Raw genomic sequence first — 10,967 nt, 5'->3', positions numbered from 1 at the left:
ATTCGTTAATGCATAGTTTCATTCTAACGCATGACAACCGATGCATGAGAATCAACACATAACCTAAGACATGCATCGCATAATTGCGTTCACTAAATTTTCATCATCACAAAGCGTTGCTACACTCACTGCTACAGTGTCCAATTTACCAGTGTGCATGTGTTCTCCTTTGTCCATCAACTTTCAGATCATTGCAACATCTAGGCTTGAAGGAACCATTGAAGATCCTTGAGTGGAAAATGGGATCGGACCAAAAATCCCAAATTTACAAAATGTTTAAAATTATAGAAACAAACATAAATTATGCATCTAAAATTAATTTAAACCATGCTAAAACTAATTTACAGAAAAGTAAAATGGGTTTCAGAAACCCTTACCTTTGAAGATCAATTCTTCAAGAAAGAAACCCTCACAAAAGGACACCACCACGAGAAATCCACTGTATTCTCTGAATGAGAATCTAGGAGGTGTGGGCTCTGACTATTTTGGTAAAGAGGGAATTTTAGAAAGATGAGAGTAAGAGATTGGGATGAGATTGAAAAACTTATAGAACCTTTTTGTAATTTTTCTTCAGGAAGAAGAAGATGAATAACCAGCAAAAATATAAACTGAAACCCACTCTCACGTTCTAGAGAGAAAAAGGGAGAGGGAGTTACAACACCCTCCCTAAAATTTTTTAAAAATATAAAATTAATTTTAATAAAATTCTTAATATATATTTATTTGATAACAACTTTATCATGTAATATATATTAAACTATTGTTATATCATATATAACATATAACCTATAGTTTAATATTGTATCCAATACAATATAACCTATAGTTTAATTCTTTCAACAACGATATTTAATATAAATCTCATTTACATTAAATTTAATTTTATGAATCCAATTCACATAATTAATATTTGAATCATATGCAAATATTTAATTTCTCTCAAATAAACTTTATATTATAATGTATCAAATACATTATAGTAATTATATCATATATAATTAAATTAAAATAGTTATATGACATATAATTAATTTCCTCAATCAAGTTGAACAATTCAAATTAATCCAAAAATTGATTCTCATTAATTTTCGTTGAGCTACAGAGAGGCATGGACATGTAGCTTAAAGCTCCAACGGTATGTGAATAATTAATTAAACTCCTTTAATTAAGTTATTTACCATCCGTTAACTGTCGGGCACTCCACTAAAAATCGATAGCTGCACTCTTCGCACTACAGATATATTTCTATGTTCATTGAATATAACCAGTCAACAGTATAATGACCTTTCATAAATTGTTCGTAAGTACAGCTGGACCAAAATTATCGCTTTACCCCTATAGTTACATCTAACTCCTTAAATACCACTGATCTCTCTAATGAACAATAAATCATAGTCTAACTATGACCAAACTCCTCTCGGATGCCACATTGTTCGAGCCCCAGAACCAGCCCTTAAGGGAGCAATTTATCTATTTCCCCCGACGTTGGGGAAGGAGTGAATTCCTTCTTGTGTAGTTGTGTTCTCAGCTTTCTAATCAGAAGAATCCCCAAAATGGTAGACTTATTGAGTCGGTGATCTGGCCACTTTCACCCATACAAATAAAAGGACCGTCTTTCATCCTTCTTCCCGGTTGATGCTATGGAGCTTCGTTTTGGTTTTTTTAATCCTGTTTCGATTTTGGAGGTCCATTCCACCTCTCAATTTCTCAATATCTACAAAATAACATAAAAAAAATGTAAATTCCACGAACAAGTCCGAATTAAGCTAGAGAAAATAGACTTTTATGGTGTTATTATCCATCGTGTGAAATTACGTTTCCATCTCTCTATTTGGTGAAGTCCCAAGAATAGTAGGCTTATTGAGTCGACAACTCAGTTCATTCTGACCCAAGGAAATCAAAGAACGAGTCCCCATAGGTAGGAGATCATAACTCACTCAGGATTAAGATCGAGGTATATATGATCATCTTTGAACTAGTAATCTCTTCAATCAATAGCATTATAGAGATAGATTAATTATTTCACAGTCCAGTCTTATACAAACTCATTGTATAGGATACCTCCATTCACATGTCTCCATATGAATAATTTGAATTACTTTGTTTGTAACGACTACAAAGTGGGTCGTATCCATAGTGTTACTAGGATAAAGCACTCAACCTTATCCATCTACTATAGATCCTTTAAGGTTATTACTTGAATATAATCTACTGTATGTCGACTACATATTGTTCAAGTTTTATGTAAATGACCTTTGATTTTGCTGTATTGAAATAGTTATGCAAATTGAAGATGTAATATAAAATAACAAATTATTTTATTAATCATAGGTAATTTTTTTATTTATTTACACACCACGAGTTTAGGGCATAAACCTATCACTATGGTGGTAGCTATGAAACTCAAATGTTTATCACTGCATTTTATGGAGGCTAAGATTAGTGATTGTGATATAAATATAATGGATAATGAAAAAAGTGTTGACCTTTGGCGTAAGACACTTTGTCAAAATAATGATCATAGGGATAAATATTGTGGACCTTTAGATGAGCATTGCAGATATCATGGTATTTGACATAAAACAGCTTCCTAAGACTTCTCAATTAAACGAGCTAGCTGAGAGAATGAACAAAACAATAGTTGAGAGAGTGAGATGGTTGCTTGCACAAACAAAATTACTGTGAGCATTCAGTTGGAAACATTAAATACAACTATACATCTTTTGAATCTCACACCATGTGTTCGTTTAGAATTTGAAGATTCAAACAAAATTTGGTCAAATAAGGATATATTTTGTAATCATTTTCATGCCTCTGGTTCTAAAACTTTCATTCATGTATTCTTAAAGATGAGAGATTGAAGCTTGTTGAAAAGGCTAGACCATATGTGTTCCTTGACTATGATCATGATGAGTTCAGTTACAGATAGTATGATCCAGTGCATAAGAAATTGACATGTTGCATCATAGATAATACCAAATCATACTAGACATTGAAAAGATAAATAGAATAGAGTTTTAACACAATGATGATCTAACTGGTTTAGGCAGTTCCTTTGGCACAACTGATGTGGATGAACGATTGAGCAATGAGGAACAAACCTGGGTGAAAGTGCACACAATCAATAAAGTAAAATAGTAAAGAGCATGAGTATCAAACCCAAGGAAACAAAGTTTTCAGAAATCTAGATCCGACAGAAAGCCCTTTAAATTTGCAACAAACTTAACCAAAAGTAGTTGGAGTTTTATGTGGTTTTAAATACTGAAATTGAATGAGATAAAAGTAAAAGAAAACACAAATCAAGAATAAATACTCATGATAAAAAGAAGCATCCAAGCTAGTTTCAACGGCAATAGGAAATGTGCCCACCAATGTGCCTGCAAAGATGTTTAATTAGGTTAGGTTCATCAAGGTATTTCGCCTATTTGCACCCACACATCGCTCTTTCATCTTTGTATGGTTCAAACATAAGTTTATTTGAAAGCAGTTGCATCCCTATCTTTTATGACACTTACAACCGTGAATCGAGTTAAACACTTATTCAATCCTTTTTTCAAGTACCATTAGGACGCTAAGCAATTAAAGACATATTTCAATGTGGCTACTTATTACCTACATGAATCAAACAAACAACTTTTTATGATTCTAAAGGTTTTTTACCTATTTCCGAGTACAAAGCCTAGATCTATTTCTAAATGCTTTTCCTAGATTGTTCTTATGAAAATGCGAGTTCAATCCAAACTTTTCAATTTTGAATTTCACACAAACTATGCTAAATCAAGTTAAACTAACAATAAAAACTTAAAATCAATCGACCAGCCGATCAGACTTGACCAACCAATCAGACCTGACCAACCGGTCGATTTTCCCCAGATTTCTTATGGGTCACAGCAGATGCAGACGATCGACGATCCACAATAGGTCCCATCGATTCCTTCTGCGCCGTAAAGGTTAAAGTCGACATAGCCGTTCGACACTTTCCAAGTAGCACAGCCCAAGACCGGCGTCGTCCCTCCCGTGCGGATCAGTCCAGCGGCATTTTCCAGCCGGTTCCAGCCAATCCCACAAGTCGGCGTAAAATCATCGAGTTCCTCTCAATCGTTGTCAAGCCGAGGTTCCCTGATTGACGCTGCTGTCAATGGCGCTGGAGCTAGTCCGAGTCGCAGCTTGTTTCATCAACTAAATCAGCCGGTAATGGATCCAACCAGTGGCTGCCACTTCATCAATTGGATCCCCTGTTCCAGCCGGATGCAAATGGTAGTTTGGGACAGTCATCGTTGATCATTGGTGGATTTAGTATTGGGATCAAGAGAGTATAATTCAAGACCAATTTACTCAGTTGTAACTACAAATTAAGCAGTAGAATGAGATGTTCCAGCAGTAGATAGCTGCCATTGGGGAAGCACTGGGATCGAGATACAATGTCCAGCCAGATCTAAACCAAAATCAATCGATTTACCCTGGAAATTCGGTAACTTCCTTTCCTGTATACTCTAAAAATTTATTTTTTGGAGCAATAGGAAACTCTTCTAGCTTTATTGTAGGCAAAAAGTTAAATGGTGATAATTATTTCTCTTGGTCTCAATCCATTAAAATGGCCCTGAGGGTCGTATTTAACGGGTGAGATACCAAAACCAAGATCAGATATCCCCAAAGAACGAATTTGGAAGGGAGAAGACTCTCTACTTCGGTCTATTCTAGTAGAGAGTATGCAACCTCAGATTGGGAAACCCCTACTATATGCAACCATGGCTCGAGACATTTAGGAGGCAGTCTAAAAGCTTTACTCCAAAAGACAGAACGCTTCTTGGTTATATACCTTACGTAAGCAAGTTCATGAGTGTAAGCAAGGGGCAATGGATGTTATAACATACTTCAATAAATTATCACTTCTCTGGAAAGAGATGGATTTGTGTCTTGAGATGATTTGGAATTGTCCATGTGGAGGAGTCTTGCATTATTAGTATGAGGAAAGCGATCGTGTATATGACTTTCTGGCCAGACTAAACTCTAAGTTTGATGTAGTACGAAGTCGTATACTGGGAACCTGTCAAATACAATCCGTAATGGAAGTCTGCTCTAAAGTACATCTTGAGGAAGACAAGTCTAGGGCAATGAATAATACACTCGTGACACCGACAGACTTCGCTGCTTTCAAAATGTCAGGCTCCGTCCGTGATAAATAGAATAGTAAGCCGACTCCAGTGTGTGTACATTGCAAGAAGCCCTGGCTTACAAAAGATCAGTGCTGAAAGTTGATGGTCGTCCGATGAATGGTAAAAAACCACAGTTAGGTCGAGCACTGGTAGGTGAACCAGTAACTAAAGACACAAAATCTCAAAATCAGGAAAATAGTTAGAGCACTTCTGGTACAGTGGGAGTAAGTGCAATCGCCCATTCAGGTACTCTTCACTCCTTTGGCATTGTTAGCATAACTGGTAGTAAACCATGGATTTTATTTTCAGGTGCTACAGATCACTTGATTGGCTCTTCCAACAAATTTCTTTCTTATCAACCAAGTTTTAGGAATGAGAGGATCAAAATTGCTGATGGGTCTTTTGCTCCAGTTGCCGGAAAAGGAGGTTGTCACCCTTTGAGGGCTTGATTCTTCAAGATGTGTTGCATGTGCCCAAAGTCTCTTACAACCTTTTATCTTCTCACCTGATACTGTTGTTTTTCAGGATTTGAACTCGGGGATGATGATTGGCACTGCATGTCATGATAGGGGGCTCTATTTCCTCACCGAAGAAGCCTCATCTAGGATATGTGATAGGACTAGTTTACTTTCATCTCATTTTTTTGTTTCTGAAACTGATTATGTGTTACGACACTATCGCCTTGGGCACCCTAATTTCCATTATATGAATGATCTATTTCCTCATCTTTTTCATAATGTTAATATTTCTAAGTTAAATTGTGATGTGTGTGTCCAAGCCAAACAACCCCATGCATCATTAAAACCTCAGCCTTATAAGCCTTCCAAACGATTCACCCTCTTCTATAGCGATGTTTGGGGTCTGTCACCTGTTACTACCGTCACTGGCAAGCGATGGTTTGTAACCTTCATTGACGGCCATACTAGGTGAACCTGGGTTTTTCTTCTGATAGATAAATCCAAAGTTACATCGGTCTTCCAACAGTTCCACTATTCTATAGAAACCCAGTTCAATGCAAAAATCACTATTCTCTTTAGTTACAATGGTCGGGAATACTTTAATAATTCCTTTAGGGAGTTCTTAATCTCAAAAGGAATAGTCCATTAAATTTCTTGTGCATACATTCCTCAACAAAATGGAGTGGCCGAACGGAAAATCGTCACCTCATCGAAGTTGCTCGATCTCTTATATTGTCAAGTTCTCTTTTGTTCTATTTATGGGGGGATGCTATTCTGACAGCAGCCCATCTGATAATTCGAATGTCGTCCCGGGCTCTAAAATTCCAAATCCCCTTAGATTACTTCAAAGAATCCTACCCTAATAATCGACTTATTTTTTATGTTCCCCTTCGGATATTTGGGTGTGTTGTGTTCGTTCATATTCATGGTCCTAACCGAACCAAGATTACTCCTTGTGCCCAGAAATGTGTCTTTGAGGGATATCCTCTTCATCAACATGGGTACAAGTGTTATCATCCCTCTTCCAGAAAATACTTTGTCTCAATGGATGTGATATTCTTTGAAGATCATCCCTTCTTTCCCAATGGTTCTCTTAAGGGGGAGAATACTAGTGAAGAAACCAATTGGGGTCCATGTCTATCCATCTTACCTGAACCCATTCTTGACATAAGTACCAATGAATCCATCCTACCTACCAAACAAGTCCCATGGATCCCATACTATAGGAGGAATCTCATAAAGAAAATAACGTCACCTATTATTTCTCCGGCTCTAGTCCATAAGTCAGAACGGGTGTCAGTTCCAGGTACTAGTACTCATATTCCTGATGATGGTAATAATTTTGATAAAACTGATGCTTGTGTTGAAAATGATGAGAGCAAAGCAGGGATGACAATGACAGCAAGTATGATTGCACCCAGAACAATGTGACTAAGGCAGGGAGTGATGGTTATGAGACACTTGATCCAGCAAAGAACATTGTTGAAACTAGAAAAGAAATGTCACCTATTCCAGCAGAAAACATTGTTGGGAGTGGAGAAGAAATGACAGAGCATGAGACCTATGAGCAGGAGGTTGAGTGCAGTATGAAGTCCGAGGAGAATAAAGACCATGATGCATCTCTTGACCTTCCGATTTCCCTGAGGAAAGGTACCAAAACGTGTACGAAATATCAACTGCAGAGTTACTTGTCTTATAGCAACTTGTCTCCTGGGTTCAAGGCCCTCACTACGAGCCTAGACATAGTGTTAATATCAAACAGTATACACACAACAATGGAGATTCTTGAACAGAAAGCCACAGTCATGGAAGAAATGGGGGCACTTGAGAAAAATCATACGTGGGACCAAGTTACTCTTCCAAATGGACACAAAGTAGTTAGATGTAAATGGGTGTTCACAGTAAAGTATAGGCCTGATGGAACATTGATGGATACAAGGCCAGATTGGTTGCCAAAGGTTTTACTCAGACCTTCGGGGTGAATTATTCTAAAATTTTTTCACCAGTAGCAAAACTGAATATAGTACAGGTTCTGCTCTAAGTCGCAGTTAACAAAGACTGGCCCCTTCACCAGTTTGATGTGAAGAATGCCTTTCTTAACGAAAAGTTGGACAAAGAAGTCTACATGAGTCTTTTGGATCGATATGGCAACCCTAGAGAGTGGGGAGGGGGGGAGTGAATAGGGTTTAATTAAACTCTTTTTCTAAATTAACCCTATTAAACTAATTAATACACTTTTTATAAATAATAAGAAAATTTCAATTTATGCAACAAATAAGATGACAAAAAATGTGATAATTTAATTCTATCAAATTTTGGCAAATAAATAAGAACAAACTAAAACATACAATAAATTGCTTAAATTAATTGCAAAAATAAAAAGAAAAGAGTTAGAGAAGAAAACACCATAATTTTTATAGTGGTTCGGTCAAACTAGATCTACTCCACTCCCCAAGCGCCTCTTGGGAATTTGAATAAAATCTTTCCGACTCTTTCCACGGATTAGAGCCCAACCGTTACACCACCGCTCCTTTTATAGGTTCAAGAACAAACCTGATCCTTTCCACGGTTTAGGATCAAACCGTTACAAATGTTGGAATTTTTGAAGAACAACTCTTACTAGAGTGGATTTACAAGTTTAAACACTCAACAAATTTATCCTCAAAATACAATAACACTCTCTCAAGAATAAGATGAAAAGAAAAGAAAAAAAATTGGGAACTTAGAGAGAGAAACAATGGAACTTTTGAGTTTTGGAGTATTATGAAATATAAATTTTTGTTTTTTTTAAATTTGGAGAGGAAGATGGTTTATATAGAGATGGAAAAAAAATTTTAGACACCATAATTAATTTGGACCATTGGATTTTGGAAACAAACAAAATATAATATAAAATTCCTTTTCTTTTGAAATTCATTATCTTTTTAAAATTAATAAAAAAACATACCATGTATCAAAAACTAGACGTTAGACATAAACATAAAATAATATTTTATTTATTTTCCTTTTAATTCATTTTCTTTTTAAATTCATTCTTTTTAAAGTCAATCCAAACATAAAAAACATACCATGTATAAAAAACTAGTCGTTAGACACAAACATAAAATAATATTAAATTTATTTTTCCTTTTAAATTTTTTTTTAATTTCATTTTTTTTAAATCAATCCAAAAATCAAAAGTCTATCCTATGTTAATCTCTTAATGATCCACCATTCAACCAATATGCTGCCATATATGTACATGCAAATGATCTGGTTATGTCACGTCATCCACCACGGTATTTTCTCTATAGACTTGTTTCAGTCATATCGTCTTCGTTTTATCTCCGATTTGAGTGATTCAAGAGGTGTTGGAATCGTTGTTTGGAGCTCTACGCTATGAACATATTAAAATACTAAAATTTTCAGTAATTAAAAAATGAGTTTGTTATCATCAAAACATTGATTAATTAATTAATTTGAGATTAAGGGCCAAAAAGCCAACAATCTCCCCCTTTTTGATGCTGACAAACCATTCAAGAAAAATAACTTGAAATACATGTAAATCATATGTAGCACATAATAAAATTCAACATATCACCATAAAGATCATTCTTGAAATTCACTCAAAAAAATAAATTCTCCCTCTAATTAATACAATCAAAATCATAACAAATTTATAGCATATTTTTCTTAAACTTCTCCCCCTTTGGAATCATCAAAAAGAATTATTAAGAAAAATTTAGAACTACATAAATGTTTCCCTCAAAAACATGAACATAAATTTAGCATAACTCCCCCTAAGAATATTAACACATGCTTTCCATATCTCCCCCTATCAAAATTCCTTTTAAAAGATTTAACAAGTAAAATTATAAAATCAAGAGGCATCACAAAGAATAATACCGAGCTTAAGCCTATTTTTGCAAAAGTTTTCTTCATTCAAAGGCTTTGTAAAAATATCCGCTAATTGATTATTAGAGCCTACAAATTCAAGAGTAATATTATCATTTTGCACATGCTCTCTAATAAAGTGATGCCTAATATCAATATGCTTAGTCCTAGAATGATGTATAGGATTTTTAGTCAAATTAATAGCAATTAGTATTATCACAAAATATAGGCATATTATCAAACTTTAATCCAAAATCACAAAGAGTTTGTTTCATCCAAAGAATTTGAGCACAACAACTAGCAACTGCAATATATTCTGCTTCGGTAATGGATAAGGCAACCGAATTTTGCTTTTTACTAAACCAAGAGACTAAGGAACTACAGAGAAACTGTCAAGTCCCACTAGTACTCTTACGGTCAAGTAAACTACCCGCAAAATCCGCATCGGAATATCCTACCAAATTAAATTCAACATTTCTAGGATACCATAAGCCTAAATCAATAGTACCAAGCAAATATTTAACAATTCTTTTAACGGCATGTAAATGTGATTCCTAGGACAATATTGAAATCTAGCACAAAGACATACACTAAACATAATATCGGGTCTACTAGCGGTTAAATAAAGTAAAGATCCAATCATACCTCTATAAGTTTTTATATCCACACACTTACCTTTTCATCCTTGTCAAACTTAGTGGATGTGCTCATAGGATTTTGCAATTTTACCTTCATTGAATTTTGAACCTTTTTGAAGCAATCCTTGTGTATTTTCTTGACTTGTGAAAATACCATCCTTTAGTTTTTTTATTTGGAGTCAAGGAAGAAGCTAAGTTCTCCCATCATACTTCATCTCAAATTCACTATGCATACACTTAGGAAATTTTTCACACAAAGATGGATTAGTAGAACAAAAAATAATATCATCCACATATATTTGTACTAAAAGCATATCATTTTCTTTAGTCTTAATAAAAAGAGTAGTATCAATTTTACCCAGTTTAAATCCATTCTCAAGCAAAAATTACTAAGTCTATCGTACTAAGACTCTTGGAGTTGTTTTAAGCCATAAAGAGCCTTTTTCAACTTATAGACATGATTAGGAAAATCAAAACTTTCAAACCCGGAGGTTGTTCTACATAAACTTCCTCCATTATATAACCATTTAAAAATTACTTTTCACATCCATTTGATACAAAATGAAATTCTTATAAGAAAAAAAAGCAAGCAACATTCCAATAGCTTCTAATTAGCAACGGTGTGCAAAAGTTTCTTTCATAATTATTTCTTCCTCTTGACAATAACCTTGAGCTACAAGTCTAGCTTTATTTCTAATGGTATATTTCCATTTTCATCCATTTTTATTTTAAAGACTCATTTAGTTCTAATTATAGAAGCATGAGGGGGCCTAGGGACTAACTCCCAGTCTTTATTCCTTTCAAATTGATTTATTCTTCTTGCATAGCTAAAATCCAAAAAT

This window comes from Benincasa hispida, chromosome 8 (genome assembly GCF_009727055.1).
Source record: "Benincasa hispida cultivar B227 chromosome 8, ASM972705v1, whole genome shotgun sequence".
Taxonomy (NCBI): Eukaryota; Viridiplantae; Streptophyta; class Magnoliopsida; order Cucurbitales; family Cucurbitaceae; genus Benincasa; species Benincasa hispida.
This window is presented reverse-complemented; position numbering follows the sequence as displayed.